Here is a 22,941-nt window from a genome sequence, read left to right as displayed (position 1 = left end):
TTTAAAGAGATGTTTGTTCTATGCATGAAGTAGTAGTACTGTAAAGGATAAAGTGTATTAGAAGTTATAGGTGGATTATTAGAATGAGACAGGTATGAAGTACAAAATGTGGCCAGTGGGCCAGATGCTGATCTGCCCAACCCCCTGTGAGCATTTTGGCAGTGGGACCTTCACTAAATCTGCTTTGCTACTTTCTTGAATGTTTTTGCTTACCAGAATGTGTCTCTGAACTCTGGTAATGCCTTTTGCATGCCTGGATTTGTGTGTGTAGAAAAAAGCCTATTGCACAAAGGTAAAATTAGAATACTAATTAGAATACCCTCCAACATTCCTTGTTAAAATAGGGGCATTCTATTCTAGAGGGAATAGAATGTCCCTATTTTCATGCGGAATCATTTACTCCACCCACTGTTGCTTCTGACCCCACTCACCACTGGTGCATGTGGTTCTCCACCCCCGCCCCCCCCCAAAAAACCACAGGTTGCCTGGAAGGGAATGCAGCCCTCTGGCTGAAAAAGGTTTCCTGCTCCTGGCACAAGCCATTATTCAGAGAATCAGAAGAACTGTAGCAGGAGAAGAGCAAAAAAACCTGAAGGTGGCACTAAAGGAATAGACTGGAGATAATCAAATACTTGTTCTCTTTGAGTGAATATAGCCTCATGTGGCCAAAAGAAAATGAGCAAATCAGATTTGATCATTCTATTTCATATCCTTTTCCTCCCCTCATTCCATTTCTCTCTCTCTCCCCTCCCCTCCGTTCTGTCTTTTATTTAACAGCTGGCTTTGTATTTTCATATTCCTCTCTCACAACATCCTGCATCGTTCTCGCCCCACCAAATTCAATACATCAGTGGTGGTCTAACAATGTAGTGCAGTATCTAGCACAGCAACAGGGCAACCTCAATGCAAGATATGCGGGGGAAAGATGTAATGGACATATGTTGATTTGTGCAAAGAAACATTGACACAGATAAACCCTTATGGTGCATCGGCACTGCAAGGCTTTCAGCTTAACACTATCCATGTTTATTTGGAAGGAAGTCTTACTGAATTCAGTGCCTTCACTCCCTTAGAATTGTGCGTAGGTCTTCAACAGATTCATTCCCTGTACCAGAGAAGGCTGGAATCTCAGAACCTAACCTACCACACAGGGTTGTAGTGTGAATGAAATGGGGACGGGCAGAATCACCTTGAGATTGTTGGAAGAAGATGATGATAGATAGATGATAGATAGATAGATAGATAGATAGATAGATAGATAGATAGATAGATGATAGATAGATAGATAGATGATAGATAGATAGATAGATAGATAGATAGATAGATAGATAGATAGATGATAGATAGATAGATAGATAGATGATAGATAGATAGATAGATAGATAGATAGATAGATAGATAGATAGATGATAGATCCTACATAATGAAAAAGGCTGAGGGGTAATTACTATGATTGACTGTAGGTATCTCCCAAGGAATATAGTCTGTCAGTAAGCTTAGGTAAAGATGGGTCTGTTGTTGTGTAAGATCAGTTCCTGCTCTAATGGAAAGTTAGACCTGAAGCCATAAATGGGTGATAGTCATAAATAAATTTAGCTGCTCTGGGGTTGGGGTGGGTGGGGGCAGTGTTACCTGCAAAAATTATTTGCTAAAGCAAACTGAAATATAACACAGCACTAACTGTTCTGTTCGGGTGAAATCAAAGTTCCATTTTTTGTCCATTGGTTATTTCTCCTGGATAGCAATAATTATATTTCTTTCATAAAAGCAATACAAATCACCTAGGCATTTGTAATATCCAAGGCCCTCTGCATATCTAAGATCTGTCTTAAAGAAGCCATCAGTTAGAATGAAATGTTCCAGGGAGTTGACAGTACATAATAATATTAAACAACAAATGTGGAAAACACACATGAAATACAACTCTGTACAAATTTATCAAAATATTTAACTTGATTTGGGTTGGATGCCAAGCAATAACACTTTTTGTCCATTTGATTTTGTGCCACCTAACAGTAATGTGAATGGATTAAACAAGGTGCAGGTTTTTTGTTTTTTTTTAAATATGCTTCATGCAATTATACTACATAATGCTGGATCCAACCACTCATTCCACAGTAGTTCATGTGAGGGATCTTGGTAGGTTGGGTTATTCTTCAGAGGTGGGAAAAGAACAATGAACATTTACTTGCTCAAAGAATGTAGAAGTCACCATACATTTAAACAGTGCTTTTTTCTTTAAAAAATGTTTAGGGGTACTCTTATTTTGAATCAAGAAATCATCATCTTATAGTTCAAATTGGGAAAAGTAAATACAGTAAATGGACAAAAGTACAAAGATTCACTGTGCGTACCCCCAGAAAAAAGCACTGCATTTAAAGCACTTTGATACCATTTGATACACTCATAGATTCCCCCAAAGAGTTCAGGGAACTGTGCAGTTCATTAGGGGTCAGGGGAGCCAACTTGAATGAAACATTGGTGGGGAGGGGGCACAGGTAAGCCCCACCCCCCATAATCAATCACATGACATGGCACACACACACCATTTGAATGGCTATGCCCACCAACTTTGGGGGCCCTGGCCTCCTCAAAAAAATGTTGGGGGGAGCTGAAGGGACCTTGGCCTCTAGGAGTTGGCTCCTAAGTTAGGGGTCCTGAAAGTTGTTAGGAGACCCTTATTCTCTTTCCAGAGCAACAATTCCAGAGTGGCGTCCTGCTTTATAGGGAATTTTGGGAATTGTAGCTCTGGGAGGGGAATAAGGGTCTCTTAAAATCTCTCAGCACCCTTAACAAACTATGGCTCCCAGCATTCTTTGGGGGAAGCCATGTGTGTTTAAATGGTGTCACTGTAGTTTAAATGTCTGGTGTGAATGTGGCCTATGTTGCCAGGGGAGAGGGAGGTGGTGGGTAAGGCTGTGCATCAATTTCTTGGCATTTCCCCTCCACCATTGATAAGGCAAGGCTAAGTGGTGTGCTGGCCCCCTGTGGAAAGTATAGCAAACAATATAATGCTATGCATGTCTATTCAGAAATAAGGTCTACACAGTTCAGCCGGGCTTACTCTGCAGCCTACAGCAAAAGCAGGAAGCTAAAATGTGGCTACCTCCTATGCATTATTTCAAAAAATGGTCAATGGAGAAAATATACTTAGCAAAACGCAGTCACAAATCTAATACTGTATGGGGAGGACTTTCTATAAATTGGCTCCTTGACCAAAAAAGGCCCTCCCTCTGATCATCACATAGCTCATATCAGACAGGATGGATGGATCTAGAAGAGAGACTCTGGTGATGAATGCATCGTTCAGGAAAGCTTCTACGGCTTTTAGGATTTTAGGGTTGAGCAGCAACCCAGGCCAGTGTGATCCCAAGGCGTATGTGTATGTGTGTCGGTTGGGAGGGCAGAACTATCTGCATTATATGACCTGGCCTGAGTCCCTAAATGAGCCTGCTGTGCTCAGGTGCAGTGGAAGACGTTACCTCATCACCTATGTTGAAGAAAGATTCAGTTGTCAGTCAGGTTGGCTTTGGTACATGGAATTGAGAGAGGGATGCCATTTTGTCGTTAACCTCGGGTAGAAAGTGTAGGGGGCCATCCGTGGCACCAGCACTCTAATTTGCACGTGGGAACAGACTGGGAGGCAGCATTGTTCAAGGACAGGTGAACTGATGTTCTGCATAACTGGTAGTCCCAGGTAGCTAGTTGCTGTATTTGTTGGAAGTCGTCAAATAGCAGCATCTTTTCGGAGCCAAATTAGATTATGTGCATAAATGGAGAGCAGTTCAGATTAAGGGAAATGACCACTTGAAGGTTTTCCCAGGTTATCTGTCAAAACATGTCTCAACATTTCCACCTAGTGGTGGTGGGAAATGAAAATTTCCCTACATTACGGTGAACTTTTCAAGTCAGCAAATGATAGCTGGGGGATGCAAATAGAGACTTGTCCATGGATAAATGCATAGTTGAGTCACAGGCCAGCATGAGCTGTGCATTTCAAAAAGCAAGGTGGACCGCTGTAGGTTATGTTCAGAGGACACTCTGAGCCACTCATAATGTTGAATTACATTATAAAGCTCTCAGTGGAAAGAAAAACAGTGACATTAATCAGTCCTGAGCTACTGACTCCCTGTGAGGGTTTCACAACTCAAGACCTACCAAGCCAAACAGAGTCCATCAGCCATTAATTTCAGCCTGCAAGTACATGAGAGCTGATGTGTTTTTGCCATCCTAGGAAGGTTTCAAAAACAGATTTAGTATAAACATACGTACACTGAGTTGGTGGGCTGCATTTTGCTTGCTGGGTGACAAGTTGTGCAGGCCTGTGCTGAAGTTGTCTTGCAATACCTCTCAAGGGTATCCCCTTCCCTCTAAGCAGAATCTGGGACCATCTGACTCCATTATCTCTGTACCACGACAATGGCAAAATCCTGACCAGGAGTCACCCTTATCTGCTCTCCAGCTTGGCTGAACTCCATACTTTTGTCTTAATCACTGCTTGGCTGGGCTTCAGCAATTATCTTTTATGGTCCTTTTTAACCTTCACTGTCTAATCATTCGGCAGCGGCTGCTGCTCTGTATCACCTCCAAGAAGGTCTGTAGCTTGAGATGCACAACAAGATCCAGTTTTAAGAGCTTCCTCTTTCTGTTCTGATTGTAAATAATGCCTGCTTAGGTGGCGAGCCGATTTGGGCTCGCCCGCAGAGGCTGATGGACCCTGATAGATTCCGTCAAGCCTTGCGGGACCTTGCTCTTCCTGGTGACTCATTGACTGAGCTTGTTGAGGGCTGGAATACCCAGCTCCTGGCAGCCATCGATGAGATCGCACCTAAGCGCCCTCTGCGACCCTGCAGAAACCGGGCTCCCTGGTTTACCGAGGAGCTTCGGAAAATGAAGCGGGACCTCAGACGGCTAGAGCGAGTATGGCGGGGTGCCCGTGACGGAGCCTCAAGAACATCTTATAGGGTTTTTATGAAAACCTATGAGATGGCTGTGAAGGCCGCTAAGAAGTCTTACTTCTCGGCCTCCATTGCATCCGCTAGCTCTCGCCCGGCGCAATTATTTAGTATAATTCGGTCTTTAACGTCCCTTGATGGACAGCCAAATTTAAATAACAATCTGACACACAGCTGTGAGGCATTTGCGAGCTTTTTTGCGGAGAAGGTCCTGTTGCTCCGCCATGACCTCCCTGCCAATTTGGATACAATAAAGGAACTGGAGGCCCCTCGACTGTCCTCGGGTCCAGTATTGGACCATTTTGACCGGATATCTCCAGCCGATGTGGACAGACTCCTCCAAGCTGGAAAGCCCACCACCTGTCCTCTTGACCCGTGCCCGTCATGGCTGATTAGAGCGTGTCCAGACGAGGTGCGGGCCCCCCTGGGGGATATCATCAATTTGTCCCTTGGCACCGGGATATTCCCAGGGGAACTGAAGGAGGCAGTGGTGCGTCCGCTCTTAAAGAAAACATCATTAGATCCCTTAGATCTATCCAATTACCGCCCGGTCTCGAATCTTCCATTCCTGGGTAAGGTGATTGAGAGAGCGGTTGCTGAACAGCTTGGTAGGTTTCTGGATGAAACATCTGCTCTGGATCCATTCCAGTCCGGCTTCCGTGCTGGTCATGGGACCGAGACGGCTCTGGTCGCCCTAACAGATGATCTCTGTAGGCAGCTGGATCGAGGCGGGTCGGGGCTGCTGATTCTTCTAGATCTGTCAGCAGCCTTCGACATGGTCGATCACGAACTCCTGGACCACCGCCTTGCCGACGTGGGAATCCAGGGCACAGTCCTTCAATGGCTGCGCTCGTTTCTCTCTGGTCGGGGACAGAGGGTGGCGCTTGGGGGGGAATTGTCATCGCGCCACTCCTTGGTGTGTGGAGTGCCTCAGGGTGCGATTCTCTCCCCGATGCTTTTTAACATCTTTATGCGCCCCCTCGCCCAGCTTGTCCGGAGTTTTGGGCTGGGTTGCCATCAGTATGCCGATGACACCCAACTCTATCTGTTGATGGATGGCCATCCTGACTCGGCCCCCGATACACTGGCGAGATGCCTGGAAGCTGTGGCTGGATGGTTACGTGGGAGCCGGTTGAAGTTAAATCCTTCGAAGACAGAGGTCCTCGGGTAGGGGCGGGGCTGGGGCGGGATGATATGGGATTGAGGGGGCAACTCCCATCTCTTGCGGGGGTGCAATTAGTGCCAGCACCGTCCGTTAAGAGTTTGGGTGTAATCTTCGATACCTCCCTCTCTATGGAGGCGCAGATTACAGCTATAACAAAGGCGGCATTTTTTCATCTCCGCCAAGCTAAGCAGTTGGCCCCTTATCTCTCTCGCCCTGACCTAGCCACTGTGATCCATGCGACGGTCACCTCCAGACTGGATTATTGTAACTCGCTCTACGTGGGGCTGCCCTTAAGACTGACCCAGAAACTCCAGCGGGTGCAGAATGCCGCGGCGAGACTCCTTATGGGGTCTTCGCTGCGAGATCACATTCAACCGGTACTATACCAGCTGCACTGGCTCCCGGTGGAGTACAGGATCAGGTTTAAGGTGCTGGTTTTAACCTTTAAAGCCCTATACGGCCTAGGACCCTCGTACCTACGGGACCGCCTCTCCTGGTATGCCCCACAGAGAAACCTACGGTCTGCAAATAATAACATCCTCAAGGTCCCAGGCCTCAGAGAGGTTAGGCTGGCCTCAACTAGAGCCAGGGCCTTCTCGGCTGCGGCTCCAATCTGGTGGAACGCTCTGTCACAAGAGACTAGGGCCCTGCGGGACCTGACATCCTTCCGCAGGGCCTGCAAGACAGAGTTGTTCCACCAGGCCTTTGGTCAGGGCGCAGCCTGACTCCCTCCTCTGGCAACCTGCTTAGAATCTTGCTTAATTAGTTGCCATTAATTTGATTTTAATTGATTTTTATAATGTAATATTTTTAGAATGTGTGAATATCTGATGGTTTGATTGTTGATTGTTGTTAGCCGCCCTGAGCCCGGCTTCGGCTGGGGAGGGCGGGATATAAATAAAATTTATTATTATTATTATTATTAAACTACTTCAAAGAATGGAAAGAATATATTTCTAAATTTATCTGGCAGGGGAAAAGCCAATAATTAAATTTAAAATGTTGATAGATACAAAAGGAAGAGGCTTTGCCTTGCCAGACCTGCAATTGCAGGCAGCTTGTTTGTGTTGGTTAAAGGAATGGATTGTATTGGACAGTGCAGACATTTTAGATTTGGAAGGTCATGACTTAAAATTCGGCTGGCATGCATGTCTTTGGTATGGGAAAGCAAAAATTTATAAGAGTTTTATGAACCTATGAAGAACTTAAGGAGCCAAGTTACGAACTGGTTACAATACCACCAGATATGTGATATGCTTATGGTAGACAAAATAAAAATAAAAATGGAGTTTTGGACCAAAGCTCACAATGCGAGAAATAACTGTTACAAAATAACAGTTAAAGCATCAATGACACACTGGGCAATAGATATAGGACACAATATATACCTAAACCTCTGGAAAAAACTCTGAAAAAGTGACTTGAAATTTACCACGTGTTATTTTCTGAAAGAGAACTATTTGAAAATGATTCATGGATGGTATTTAACTCTGAGTAGGTTAGTTAAGATGTATAAAGCAGAATCAGATACGTGTTGGAAATGTAAAGAAATGGGAGGAACTTCTTTCATATGTGGTGGATATGTAGAAAGGTAAAAGAATGTTGGGAAATGATTTATAATGAGTTGAAAAACATGTTTAAATTTACCTTTCAAAAAAGCAACAACCAGAGTCTTTTTTGTTGGGACTAACGCAGACAGAAATCCCCAGGTGTCAGAAAAGTTTATTTATGTATGCAACAACAGCGGCCCGTGTTCTGTTAGCCCAAAAATCGAGCAAGGTCCCATGTAAAGATGATTGGCAGGTTAAGATGTTAGAATATGCAGCACTTGCAGGCTTAACACACAGAATAAGAAAGCAACAAGACCGTATATTTAAAGAAGAGTGGAAAATATTTATTGAATACCGTATATGGAAAATAATTGTACACAGCTGAAAACGCTGGCAGTGTTAAGATAAACTCAACAGAGTTAACAATATTTGATTGATGTAAAAGTGGAAAATTGATTTGAATGGTTAGAGTAAAATATGCAGGAATGTATTATATGTAATATGAACCATGGAAGGAGAAAAAGGGAAGTCATTGGATATTTTAAAGTTTGTAAAATGTTTATTTTGAAATGTAAAAAACTAAAATACACACACACACACACACACACATATATATGAATATATATATATGAACTTCCTCTTTCTGTTTTGCAGAACCACCTACGGTCCTGAGTTGTTTCCTCTATATGAAAATAACTTATTCAATTAACCTCAAGATGACTTCATATAATGCTATTCATGGTGACCCATTATTATTGCTCTTGATCATAGAGTAGCACCTGCACTGTATATTTGGAATATTTTCTGAGATTTAATTTGCTGGTACACATTAATACATTGCCCAGTGCTATTAAATACAGCGTTGGATCCAGACTTAGTCATATTTGGAGTAGACGCATTGCAATCAAGACAGTCACTGGGTGTACCCCAAGGGCTCAGATATACTGTTGTTTAACATTGGTGATAAGCTTCCTGTACTTCCATTAATTCTCCATTGTCCACATGGTGTTCTCCTCCAAGTCACTGCCTTCCCACCCTCTCCCCTCCCTTGGTCTGGATTTTCTCATACTCTCCCCTTTTGGGAAGTATCTCTGATATGAAATAATCCAGACCGAGTGTCGGACTTGCGTTCGACCATGTGACTCTTCCAGTCGAGTCCTCCAACATGAATAACGACCTGAGCCTCTGATGAGACTCCAAGCACGTTTCCCCATTACGCAGAGTATTCAGCAAGCAGGGAAGGAGCCGAGATAATATGAGCTACATCGCAAAGAGTTTTATTTCTAGTTACGCAGACAGAAAAGAAATATACATGCTCTCTCTGTGAAAGCAAAGAGCAACTGAAAAACAAAGGAACAGGAAACCAGTAACCTCACATCCGCCTCCCATCTTCCGTGAGACTTCCAAGAGCCTGGAATGTATCTGGAATGCAAAACAGAGTCTTGTGACTCCAAGAGCACTGCACAGTGGCAACACACAGAAACCTAACACTGAGAAGGGTGGGAAGTTGTGATTTGGAGGAGAATGTCATATGGACAATGGAGAATTAATGGAGGTACAGGGAACTTACACAGTGGTGCCTCGCAAGACGAAAAGAATCCGTTCCGCGAGTCTCTTCATCTAGCGGTTTTTTCGTCTTGCGAAGCAAGCCCATTAGTGGATTAGCGCTTTTAGCGGCTTAGCGGATAAGCGGCTTAGCGGCTTAGAAAAGCAAGCCCATAGGGAAATTCGTCTTGCGAAGCACCTCCAAAACGGAAAACCCTTTCGTCTAGCGGGTTTTTCGTCTTGCGGGGCACCACTGTAATCCACATTAAACAACAGTGTGGATGAACTTTTTGTATGACTAAGTCTGGATCAGACCAGTAGTATGCATAAGGCACATTAACCAGCAATCATTTATCTTTGTTTGTCTCTTGGGGGGTGGCATATGTAGGTTCTCCAGTGCTACAATCCCAGAGCCAGGATGTTTACAGCTGTTTACAGCTGGCTGTTGATTATGAGGTCTGTGGCCATCTGATTCTACTGAGGAGGTCCATTCAGTAGCCCGCCAGATTCACAGCTCCTTATGCCTTGCCACATGGATTCCAGTCTTTTCTCTATCATGGCTTCACTGGAACCCGTGGCAAAGTCATTCCCTCTCGCATTTATCTATAAAATGGAAGTATTGACTTACCCCAGAGGGTGTTTTATATGTGCGTAAAGCAAAATAAGGATTTAAGAAGCCCTTACCAATCGACATTGCTTTATAGATGATAAATGACAGTAACTTAAAACCTGCAGTGATAACTCTCTATGATAATCTTTAATGAGCAGAAGTATTCTGCAAACATGGAGTGTGAGCCTGAACTTCTTATTTTTTTTAGAGGTTCATAAATATAAAAAGTTTGCAAGCCCTTAGCATAAAAATCTTCTTCAATTTCAATCTGAGGTTTTGTGGCATATGGTGTTCATTAAATGAACATAAAACCTGCATCAATAGAAGCCTACTGTGCTCTGCAAAACAAAAACTGAATGGCTTGCAACGGCAGCTGAAGTTGTTTTACCTCTAAACCAGCACAAATCTAATTTTTAGCGCTTGCTTTAGTACAAAGTGGGATGTTCCAGCTGACGTGGGCAGTGATGGAGATACAGGAAGACTGGGGTGTTGAGACTGTAGCTATTTCTATAACATATTATATGACATGTGCATATGTATGGAATGGGAGGTGCGGAAAAGGCAAGTGGCAGGAATTTGTAGCAATTTGACCCTCATTTATACAAATGTATATGGATGCAACAGGCAGAAACAGTATTGTAAGAGAAGACAAGGGATTCAAACATGTCCAACTGGGTTACCAGGAATCACAGCAAGATGTGATGGGAGTTCTGCTTTGTTTTCTACATCAGCAGGGGCATGGAGTAAGAGAGCCTTGAGGTCCAATCCAAATTTTATGTGAGTCCATGATAAAGTTGAAAGAGCAGAAAAGATGGAATGCAACAGAGGTCTTAACAGTGGAGATAAAAGAAAGAGGACCCAGTTGCCTGTCAGGAGCCAGAGTCAGGAGAAGGTCAGCGACAAAAAAAACCACTGGTGTTAGTGAAGTTAACTCTGCATTCAAGGAAACCAAAACAGTGCAGGTCTAGTGATCACAGCAACTCTTTCCAGGAGGTCTTGCCCCAATGAGGAAGTTGCAAGGACTGAAGGTCCCTGCCTTCCCACCGCACTCTAAGGCTCCTCCCTTGGTTGCTTTGCCAGCAGCCTAAGGCTCTGTCATCTTGTCTCTCGTTGTTTTGCCCTCTTCCCTTCTCTGCATGTTCTGGGAGACCAGGGGAAGGGGAGCTGGTTGCAGCAGGAGGGGGAGACTCCCTGGATTCTTCTGCAGTCTGACTGTGCTGGCCCCGGGGGGAAGGTACCGTGATCGTAGTCAGAGTTCACAAGATGAGAGGCGAGGTCTGAAACTGGGAGCCGGGCGGGAACAGGAACGCTGGAAGGTCAGAAGCAGGAGGCCGGACAGGGAACAGGAACGCTGGAAGGTCAGGAGCAGGAGGCCGGGCAGGGAACAGGAACACTGGAAGATCTGAAGCCAACAACGACGTTGCTCCCGCAACCTGGGACCGGGCTGACTGACCTTTATCTTCTTCTAAGGCCAGGGGCGGTTCCGGTCCCCAGGAGCCCCGCCTCCTCTGGCCTTAAGGCGAGCACTCCTCCTGGGAGCAACCAGTTCACTTCGCCTCTCTGCCCTAAGCCTCTGTAGTTCAGGAGAGGCCGAAGGGTTACTGGGCCCCGGAGGAGGCTCACCTGTAGCCACTGAGTCCTCAAACACCTCTGGGGCCAGAAGGGTTTCACCTGGTGCCTGCTCCTGAGGATCTGACACAGGTGCAGGCTCCTCAGAATCTAGGCCTTGCCCCAGTTCAGCCGGCCCTGGAGGCGGGGACTCCTGTGCAGGCTGGGATTCCTCTGGTTCAGCCTCTGAATCGGAATCCCAGGCCATCACACTGACTCTGCTCTGTCTCTTGACCCCTCTTTTCTTCTGCCTCTGATTCTGGACTGCTGTCTGCCCCAGCCCCTTACTGCTCACTAAACCCTGTTGCCTCTTCAGCCTCTGACCCCTCGTCCTTCTTCCACCACCAATCCCCTGGATATGAGTCTTTTCCCCTTGGGAGTTTTCCAGGTGATGTCTCCCACAACTCCTCTGCAGCCAGCCAGCCCATATACCCTGTGCCACCTTATTGGAGAAACGAGCCTTTGGTTTGTTTTAGCTGCACAATAGCACTACCACCTCTAGTGGTCAGAGTGGGTATTACAGCTACATGCTCAGCAAGTAAGTTATAGAACAATTGTCCAAAGGGTTTTAACTGATAATATCAAGCTGTTGATTCATGTCTGGTTTCTTAGTCTGAGCTACTTAGAAGGAGCTGCTTCTAATTTCTCTGTGTGGTCAATAACCATAACAAAACATTAGGGAGAGGGGAGTATGTGCGCATATCTTAATCTTGTTGAGGACCTCGGCAAAAATGTTTGCCAGTTCCTAGTTGTAAATTCTAAACTGCTAATACTATGATACAGCCAAGCATCTAGTGCAGCTAATAATTATTCACAATTGAGTTATTAAACATGCAGGTCACCAGCAGAAGTTAATGTATGCATTTAGCAAAACATGCCATTTCTTGATATGCCTAGTTTGCAATGCTTATTAATTTGATAATAGCACAGGAGTCTCCTTCTTATCTACTCACTGCCAATTTGCTGGGAGATAAAAGTGCCGGGATTTCCTTTGAAGTAAATGTTAATTGTATGTATGTAAAGTGGGCACCTGTAATCTTTACAATTACCTCACATAACTAGCACTTTATTGGTGTTTGAAATACTTCATTCGCATTTCTTGTGCTATGTAAAAGGGAAATAGCTAAGAATCGCCCCTTTAATTAATTTAAGGTGTCAGTGAATGCATTATGTGGAATAATTTAGTTTTAACCCATATAAATATATACAGTGGTACCTCGGGTTACATACGCTTCAGGTTACAGCCTCTGCTAACCCAGAAATACTGCTTCAGGTTAAGAACTTTGCTTCAGGATGAGAACAGAAATTGTGCTCTGGCAGCGTGGCAGCAGCAGGAGGCCCTATTAGCTAAAGTGGTTCTTTAAGAACAGTTAAGAACAGTTTCAGGTTAAGAACAGACCTCCGGAAGGAATTAAGTACTTAACCCAAGGTACCACTGTACATGTGAATGCCAATGCATATAATTTTATATAAACTGTAAAAAACAAGACATATATACTCAGTTTGTGGCTAACATGATTTTGCTTGGGAAACACTATGTTCTCCTTTTTTGCTTTCCCATACCTTTCTCATGCCTCTTAAAAAATGCATAGAATATGAAAAATGGTACAAATAGCAATCACAGTTCACTGTGTGCAGGAGTAGCCAAAAAGGCACCACTCAGGCACCAGAGGGAGACATCATCAGACATGGGACAACCGTGAAGTTTGCAGGTGCACAAAAGAACTTTACCTTCCAGTTCGCCTCCCCACATGTGACCTAGAAGGAAAGCAGCAAGTTGGAGAGAGGGAGGGAGAGCAATGCCAGAGAGCAATGTTTAATGTCTGTTTGAATCCAAGGCTGCAGCTATGGAAGAAGCAAGGCCCTCTTGAGGTGTTGATGCTTTGAACCCCTCCATTGAAGGCTCAGGTTGGATATATGTGTAAATAAACCATATATACTAAAGACACCACAGTCTTTTCTGTGCTTCCTTCCCAAAAAGAGAAACACAAACCGTGGGTAAGGGCTTGGAACCCCTGGAATCTTGCACCACTTGGTGTGCGACACTATGCAAAACGGTGTGCATATGTGTTCATATGCTTTTTTTTCTGGGGAGGGCACCCATAGCTTTCATTAGATTCTCAATAGGGTCTGTGACCATGAAAAGGTTCAGAACCACTGCTTTACCACCTATACAAAATAAATGTGGCATTCCAGCTTTCCCCTTTACAACCAACCAGATACTTCTACTGATCGTAGATACACCCACTAATCGAAAATGGAATTGGAACCCATTAACCAACACAATGGTATTGCTGTCACTATTCGCTCCTGGCCAGAAAACAGAGGCACTGATGGCACTGGTGATTTCATCTCCAGTTGAAGTACTTTATATGAATTTTGCTTCCACTGTGGACTCCAGGAATTCTGGGTATGTTGTTGATCTCCCTCCCTTCCATTCTGTTAAGCTGTAGTGTGCTTCGAGTGATTGATTAGCAAAATGTGCTAATCATTTTGATTAGCAAATAATTACATGCAAAACTAATGCAGCTAATCTCCTTGGCAGTAATTAGTGGAGGCAGTGCAGAAATTGCTTTAGCTACTACAGAAAAAGAAAGAAAGAAAGAGTAAACTTAAGATTTTAGTTGCTAAAAGCCAGAAAATATTATGTGAAACTGAAAGACTTATTAAAAGATGCATCTTCTTGAAGTATGGCATACAGGAAGAAAAGTGACTGCTACTGAACACACTTTCATTTTAAATGTTATATTTAAAATGGAGAGATGCTTTGCTCCGAGCAACACACTTGGTAATTGTTTGTGATACCAAGATGTATAGTACATGAAGAATTTGGAGCTCTTGGTTTAGTTAGGAATCACTTGAAGACATCAATAAACTAGTCAAATAGAGAGTGAAGTTACCTTTGCTTTGTGTTCTGCTGCTTTCATTTGTTTCATCTCTTTTGTGCATTTAACCTTGTGGACCTCAGAGGCTGTGGTTTCAGGTACTTCGTTGTTGTTTTGTCGCCTTAGTCATGTCCGACTCTCCGTGACCCCATGAACCAGAGCATGCCTTGGAAATTTATTCTCAAAGATTCTCCTTCTTAATGTCCATGGAGTTTTCATGGCAAAAATACTGGAGTGGGTTGCCAGTTCCTTCTCCAGGCGGATCACATTTAGTCTAAACTCTCGGCTATGACTTGTCCGTCTTGGGTGGCCCTGCACAGCATAGCTCAGAGTTTCTTGGAGTTATTCCAGCTCCTTCGCCACAACAAGGCAGTGATCCATGAAGGGCTTCAGGCACTTAGCACCTCCCAATTAAGCATTGATTGGATCTGAAGAAAGGGAGTGGGACCTCCCCCCCACAGGGGTGACCCCTTTCCTCAGTAGTGCACTTCAGTCTCCATCTTTCATTTATCATTTATCTTTACTTTAGCTTCATCAATCATTTATTATTACATTTATATCCTGCTCTTCCTCCAAAGGAGCCCAGGGCAGCAACCGTGTCAACACCAAAACAATGCAATTAAAATTGCTTTTAAAAAATTAAAAGCAAAACGCTAAAAGCAATTAAAAAACAGTTTAGAAACTCTGAAAGCAATAATCTGCTCTCAAAACTAATAATCTCAGGGTTGCCAGGGGCAGGTTTTTCAGCTATCAGGGTTGCCAGGGGCAGGTTTTTCAGCTATCAAATAACAGGGTAAATGAGGATGTTTTAAAATTCCTCCTAAAAGTTAATAATGAAGGAGACTGATGCACCTCATAAGGGGGACATTCCATAAACCGGGAACTATGACGGAGAAGGTGCTCAGCCTGGCTTGCTGCTGGTGCCGGCCCTCCTGTTAACACAGGACCTTGGTTAGTCACACATGTGCACACATGCACACACATGCATATAAAACAGACTGAAGCAGGGTTTCTAAAACCTTTGGCCTACAGGCACTGCGCTATAGCATAGGAATGTTGCCCTTTTCATGAATAAAAGGGCTGAACACAAATCACAGTTAAGGGCTAAAAATAAAGCTTGCATATATTACAAAATAAAGGTAAAGGTAAAGGTACCCCTGCCCGTACGGGCCAGTCGTGTCCGACTCTCGGGTTGCGCGCTCATCTCGCTTAAGAGGCCGGGGGCCAGCGCTGTCCGAAGACACTTCCGGGTCACGTGGCCAGCGTGACAAGCTGCATCTGGCGAGCCAGCGCAGCACACGGAAACGCCGTTTACCTTCCCGCTAGTAAGCAGTCCCTATTTATCTACTTGCACTTTGATATGCTTTCGAACTGCTAGGTTGGCAGGCGCTAGGACCGAACGACGGGAGCGCACCCCGCCGCGGGGATTCGAACCGCCGACCTGATGATCGGCAAGTCCTAGGCGCTGAGGTTTTACCCACAGCGCCACCCGCGTCCCTATATTACAAAATAGAAAACAATTAATAAGGAAGAAAAGTGTGTTAATGCAGTATACAATTGCTACACACAGCTATTTTAATACTGCTCTTGTGGAAAGTGATGGGGACTGATTTTATTTATTTATTTATATAATTATTTATGGTTATCTATTGTGTTATACTGTAGAAATAGCACCGGGTACTGTGCTGTTTTTCTAGAAAAAGAGGTGCTGGAACTCAACATGAACGCCTCCCTTGTTCTCTTATAAAGGCAATGACGCCCACCCAAGAGGTGCCAGAACTGAGTTCCGATGAATTCTGGCTAAAAAAAAGAGAAAGGTCGGACTTCGTAGGAATCGCAGGAAGCAGATTTGCATTCCAAGCAAATGGATTTTGCTCAGGAGTATTAATTTCTATTGAATTTAATTAGGAACCCTGTGGGCCTTATTTGGTCAAATTTACCTAACTCACCCTTGGAATTGAACAGATATTTTAAAGAGAATAATAATACATTTGATAGCGAAATATTTGTTTTGAACGGTGCTGCATATTGATGTTCACATACTTGTATTGGCCTAATTTGCTATAGCTCTCTGATTAGCATAATCTGAGTGAACAAGGCAATCAGACCCAGGGCTTAAATACACATCTATGCACGATGATGAAAGACAAAATGCGTACATTCTACAAATCATAGATAAACAGTTTTAAAGTCCCGTCACTACTCCTATCAGCCACCTGCTTATATATACATATGTGTGTGTGTTTATAAAATACAGTGGTACCTCGGGTTACATACGCTTAAGGTTACATACGCTTCAGGTTACACACTCCGCTAACCCAGAAATAGTGCTTCAGGTTAAGAACTTTGCTTCAGGATAAGAACAGAAATCGGGCCCTGGCGATGCGGCAGCAGCAGGAGGCCCCATTAGCTAAAGTGGTGCTTCAGGTTAAGAACAGTTTCAGGTTAAGAACAGACCTCTGGAACGAATTAAGTACTTAACCTGAGGTACCACTGTACATAACTTACAAAATATATTATATGCAAGTGAGGTATCTAATCAAAGGCAGCATTGTTACTCTTAATACCATAAGATGAGCTTGCTGGATCAGGCAAATGGTCCATTCCAACATCCTGCTCTCACAGTGGCGAATCAGATCCCTCTGGAACACCCGCAGTCAGGATTCGAACTCAAGAGCCCTCTCCCTTCCTGTGGTTTCAAGCAACTAGGATTCAGAAGCATTATTGCCTCCAACTGCAGTGGCAGAGCATAGTCAACATGGTTAGTAGTCATCAAGAGCCTTCTCCTTCATGAATTTGTCTAATCCTCTTTTAAAGCCACCTCTGCCTCCTGTGGGAGTGAGTTCTATAGTTCAAGTATGCGGTGTGTGAAGAAGTCCCTTTATCTATCGCGAATCTTTCAACTTGTTATGGGAGGGACAGACTTTTCTCTATCCACTTCCTCCATGCCAAGCATAATTCTATAAATTTATATCATGTCACTCTTACTTGCTTTTTTCTCTAAAGCAGGCATAGGCAAACTCGGCCCTCCAGATGTTTTGGGACTACAATTCCCATCATCCCTGACCACTGGTCCTGTTAGCTAGGGATCATGGGAGTTGTAGTCCCAAAACAGCTGGAGGGTTGAGTTTGCCTATGCCTGCTCTAAACTATAAAGTCACAAATGTTGTAACTCTTTTTCACAGGGGAGTCCTTGCATCCCCTCGATCATTTTCATTGCCTTTTTCTGAACCTTTTCCAACGCTACAACATCCTTTTTGAGGTGAGACAACCAGAACTGTATACAGCATTCCAAATGTTATCACACCATAGATTTGGATAATGGCATTATTACTCTTGCTAAAGTCCTCCGGGGTTGCCATATTTTGAGGAGCAAAAAAGAGGACACATTTGCCAACTTCTCCTTTTAACTATGGATCGCTTTGATGACTCTTGTTTAGATACCCATGAAAAAGAGGACATGCCCTGGAAAAAGAGGACATATGGCAACCCTGTATGCTGGCTGTAGCTACAGTATAAAAAAAAATAGAGATTATTATTAGGACTCCTGAGCACTCTTTTTTTTTTTTTACTGCAGTCTGATATACACTTATGTGACTTACTTCTAAGTAGACATGCATAGGGTTGTTCAAGTATTGTGTTGAACCTCAAGGTGCATTTGCATTATCGGTTATAATAAATATTTGATCTATGATAAAGGGTATTTTTAAAGCTTTTCCCTAACAATTTAGATATGAGACTGAAATTGCAAAATGAGAACTAAACCTCTTAGGCTACAATCCTAAAGAGTACAAGCCCCAATACCAGTTTTCACAGGAAAGGTAGGCAATTTACATGTAAATAAATTGAATATTTATGTATACTACACAGCATTGGAAAGCTAGAACTGAAATAGCATTCAGTTACAGATAGGTAGCCGTGTTGGTCTGCCATAGTCAAAACAAAACAAATTCCTTCCAGTAGCACCTTAAAGACCAACTAAGTCAGTTCTTGGTATGAGCTTTCGTGTGCATGCACACTTCTTGAAGAAGTGTGCATGCACACGAAAGCTCATACCAAGAACTGACTTAGTTGGTCTTTAAGGTGCTACTGGAAGGAATTTGTTTTGTTTTGAAATAGCATTGTCAATAGTATGCAGGTGGAAGCCTTATATAAAAGGCACAGATACAGTTGAAAGGCTCATTAATGCTGAATGTGGTCCTTGATGCTTAATTAGCCATAACCTATTGCCAGTGTTTGTTTTAATAAGCACTTTAGGCAACTAATGGCTGATGGCTCACTCCAGCTGGAATCTCTTTTCCTGTTAATGTATCTGTTAACTAAACATCAGGCTTTCATTTTATTTATGTTTAAATCTCCATCCATCTTCCAGTTAGGTGATTTGCAAGCTTTGTGTCTTCAAGGCACCTTAGGAACAGCAGTTCCCCTGCTGAGGAAACCCTGTGTGTTTGCAGAGGACAAATAGGGCATGCAACAAAATGTTGTAATGTGAAGTGCTCCTCTTCAAGATTTCAGCCAGCCATGTCCTCTCCCAGGTTAATCCATTTCACTCCCTTGGGTTTACTATCCCTCCCATACTACAATCAGTTGGTATTCCATGTTGGGACGTTGGGTGTATGTTTCTTGGAAGCTCATTCAAATGATTAAACTCAGCCATTTGGTGGAGTTGTCTTTATTAGGCCAACCCCAGCATGCACCATTATACATATACACACTATTTATGTTACAAGTAGTCTTCTCTCTCTGAGCCCAGAGAAGGTTCTTTGCTAAAAGGTCCTTGCTGTGTTAAAGTTCATAGCCAAGTCCTAAGTTTAGTTGCTTCAAAGTGCTGCAACTGACAGAGCTCTCTGAGTTCTAAAGTCTGGCAATTTTCCAATTTATTCCTCAGGCGATCTCTTCAAAAAAGTCTTCTCTCAAATCCACAGTTCCAACAGATAGCTTTAAACAATTCCTGCAATCTCCTACCGTGACCCACACAGTATGTTGTAGCCTGACACACAAAGTTACTTGCCGGATCTGCCCAGTAACACAGACAAGAGAGTCACAAAATATCTGCAGGTGCATTGTGAGGAATCAGTCATCTCTGCTGGCTCACGGAGAATTAAACCTGTTAACTGCATTCCTTAACATCCATGCCCACTGAGCATGCTCAGTCCACATTAGGCTGTTTCGGGTCCCTCTTCCTTCTCCTGCATGAAGTTGCCTGTGTACTGAGGTCAATGTTGGAGGTCCTGCTCCTGGTTCCTCCCCTTTTGAAGGTAGTCTGTGACAGTAGAAGCCAGCAGAGCAGTGCAGGCAGGCTGGTGCTGCTCACATGGTTTCCCAACACCATGTATCACTGCTGGTTTCCGAGAAAGAGAGGGGGAGGCAGAGGCGGAGCTGTGTACCCGGCGAGGCGAGGCCATGGGGGCAGGGCCAGCATCCTGGGGGGGGGCAGTGTCCCGGGGGGCACTGCCCACAGTGAGCATCTAAGGGGGGTGCCACCTGTGGCAAGTGTCCCAGGAGACAAGATGCCCATGGGTGTGGAGCGAGCCGCCCATGGTGGGCTGCTTCCTGGGCAGGGGAGAGAGGGAGCTGTGCCACTTTGCAAGCAGCCTTCCTCCCTTCCCCCTTCCTTTTGACAGCTTGGGGGAGGCTTCTTCCCCCAGGAAGCAGCCCGGGAGTGGGGGGCAACGGCGCGCTGCCCATCCGCAACTCCCAAGCCTCCCCCGAGCTGTCAAAACGAAGGGGGAATTGGGGAAGGCTCCGCCAAGGCAGCGCAGCTCTGCACCTTCCCCCGGGGGCTCAGGATAGGCTTGGAAGTTGCAGGCGGTGCGCCAAATGTCACCCCGTCAGTGAATACACCTGGGGCGGACTGCCCCATCACCCCCCTTCCTTCGCCCCTGGGGGAGGCACAAGGCAGCGGGGAGACTGGTGTGGTGCAAGTACAGTAGTGGACCCATTCTGATGCTCCAAACACTACACTTGCATTGGATAGAGCTCCCCACTTAGTCACTGGCAGCAGTGGAGATTACAGAGATTCATTGCAGCCGTATAGTGAAATTAGGCAAGAACAGGACCATCTTGAATGCCTAAAAGACATCAAAGTATGGACATTCGGAACATAACAGTCATTTACAAACAACCAGCTAGAAAGGGGTGTGGGTGTGTCTGTGTGCTCTTCACATGAAAGTGTCCTTGCATCAATCATTAGCATGTGTCTGGAGAGATGTAAACATGCAGAAATCAATGCCCTTTAATTTCCATTGCCTTCTCTAAGTCGGAAATCAAAGAGAGCCATAAGAATTTGGGCATTTTAATTCAGAAAGAAGGCAGGCAATGGCCAGAGGACATGAGAAGTGCACAAATTTCTTCTTGGTGTGGAGAGTATGCCTAGAAAGGCATTTTCCTCCCTCTCTCATAATACCGAAACCCAATGGGTTCATCCAACGAAGCAGAATGTGGGAGTCAGATGCAGAACAATCAAGAGGAAGTACTTATTCATGGAGCACATAGTTAAGCTATAGAGTTTAGTATCACAAAACATAGTGATGGCCACCAATTTAGTTGGCTTTAATAGGAGATTAGGCAAATTCAAGGAGGGTAAGACTATGATAGTTTTAAATGACATCCAGGATTGATATGCGAAGCGCTTCTGAAAATTGAAGCAGATTTTCTTGTCTTTTTTTAAGGTTATATGTCAAGGAGAAGAAGAGTCCTTGCATTCTAGTTCGTTATGCTCCTGTATCAATTAATAGCCTTCGCTGTGCTACCATATGAATGAATAAAGCAGCATTTTGTCATTTATGCCACAAAGTCAACTCTCCTTAAAACATTGTCAGGGACATTACACTCCCTGTGGATATTTACTGATCCCTCGGCTCCTCTTCATCCTTCTACCACCCGAAACAATTACCGTTGCCATTTCTAAGCGCATTAATACTGCTCTCTCTGTGCCTGCTTCTTTCAAATGGTAGGGCATTGGAAGAGGTCAGCTCCCTGATTGACTCTCTGCTGGTGAAACAGAAATGTCAAAATTGTAAAAATGTCTTGAGCTCAATCAAATGTTCATTAGCATGTCAAATGCTCCCTTTAATTAAACAAAACCCCTGTCTGGGCTGCCTCAAGAGGAGGGATGCACGCTGAAATCAGAAAAGAAATGTGACCTTATATAAAAACATTATGTGCCAATTCTTCTACCAGCAAATGAATGGTCCACTGCAGGACACAGCACCAAGTTGCAGGTGGCTTCCAAACCCTTGGTGTCATTTTCCTACCTCTGTATCGAAGTAGTTTAAATATTAGACTTAGTTTTGATCTGTAAACGCAGACCTCTAAATGTTCTAACAATTACCTGTTAGATTCTCTCAGATTACGAAAGTGAGTTGGGTCCAGACAGGTGCAATGTTTGCAGGTGCGTTCGTGGTGGATTTATACTGGATCGTCCACACATCATTCTGCTCTATCAGTTGTTCTGCAGCTCTTCCCCAATGTTAAAGCATTTTTGCCTGCGGGAGGGGCAATCTTGCACTATAACACAGTGAAAGCAGGACAAACAAATGAACCCCAAAGTTTTTGTGGTATGAAAAGCTGCAGAACATCAGCAGGAAGCTACAGGACATGCAAAGGAAATATCCCCAGGAACCAAGAGACTATGGGAATTTTAGCTTTTGAGAAGGCATGTCACATAGGCTGGTATAAATACCTTTCTAAGCTACAAGCCCTAGATTTCCCTACAAGCCACGTCTCTCTCTCTCTCTCTCCCCACCTCCAGAGGTCCTGAGCCTGCACCAGTTCAGAATATTGCTTGCTATCTTCTTGCATTGCTTCTGTTTGGCTCTAGCAGAATTCACAAGTGCTGGACACCCCATATAGATACCTCCCTCTATTTCCCAACTTCACAGGGTGAATGCTAATGCCTCTGTAACTAAGATGGCACCACATACATAAAAGAGGATACTATCAGCAGCCTCAGAGGAAACCCAAGGTGTGCAGAAGTACAAAGGAACACGAGGGGGGAAAGTAAGTGGGCAACCTCCCCCAACAAAACAATGAGGACTGAACATGTTCTGGTGACAAACAATCAAAAGCACAATGGACAATGCATGCAGTGTGTGACTTAAACAAGTTCATGGCTATAAAATTAATTGGAAGCAAGTCTCACATGGTGGGCTTAGCGAGCCGCTAGGTGTATGGCAAACGCAGGACCATTTTATATGGTTCTCCATCTGCTACTGAAAGAGACAGAGAGAGCAGAGCTTGCCATGAAATACCAGTTGCTCAAGCTGCTAGCCTTGGTTTGAGGCCACAGACCATCAGTCGTGAAATGATGCATCCAGCGATGGCCTCCTAGAGATACCAGTTCTGAACCTATGGAGATGTCTTCATGAAATCAGCATCTGTCCACACACCCCAATTCTATTACAGTCATCTATAAGCTATAATCGTACAGTTTAGATATTATTAGCCCAAACCACAAAATCTTAACGAAACATCAGGTTTTACGGCGTGACCTGTGAATTGATCTTCATTCATCAAACTTGGGGTAAATGTGTCTGGTTTTTGTCGTTGTCCCCCCCCCCCAAGACAATTCTGTGCTCAGTTTGGACAACAAGAATGAATTATCACACAATTATCTCATGAC

The 22,941-nt window shown here is 44.2% G+C and overlaps 1 long non-coding RNA gene across 1 annotated transcript in view; it reads left to right on the top strand.

The window, feature by feature from the left end:
- The window catches only part of LOC309326165, a 60,881-nt gene extending 43,186 nt beyond the window's left edge, over positions 1-17,695 (top strand). The window contains exon 4 of the long non-coding RNA XR_014150212.1: positions 17,504-17,695. This is a non-coding gene — a long non-coding RNA (uncharacterized lncRNA). The remainder of the gene's footprint in view (positions 1-17,503) is intronic.
- Positions 17,696-22,941: the final 5,246 nt, after the last annotated feature.

Source organism: Podarcis erhardii (genome assembly GCF_964252035.2).
Source record: "Podarcis erhardii genome assembly, chromosome: 12".
Lineage (NCBI taxonomy): Eukaryota > Metazoa > Chordata > Lepidosauria > Squamata > Lacertidae > Podarcis > Podarcis erhardii.
Note: the sequence above shows the minus strand (reverse complement) of the source record. Positions and strands in the feature narration are given on the sequence as shown.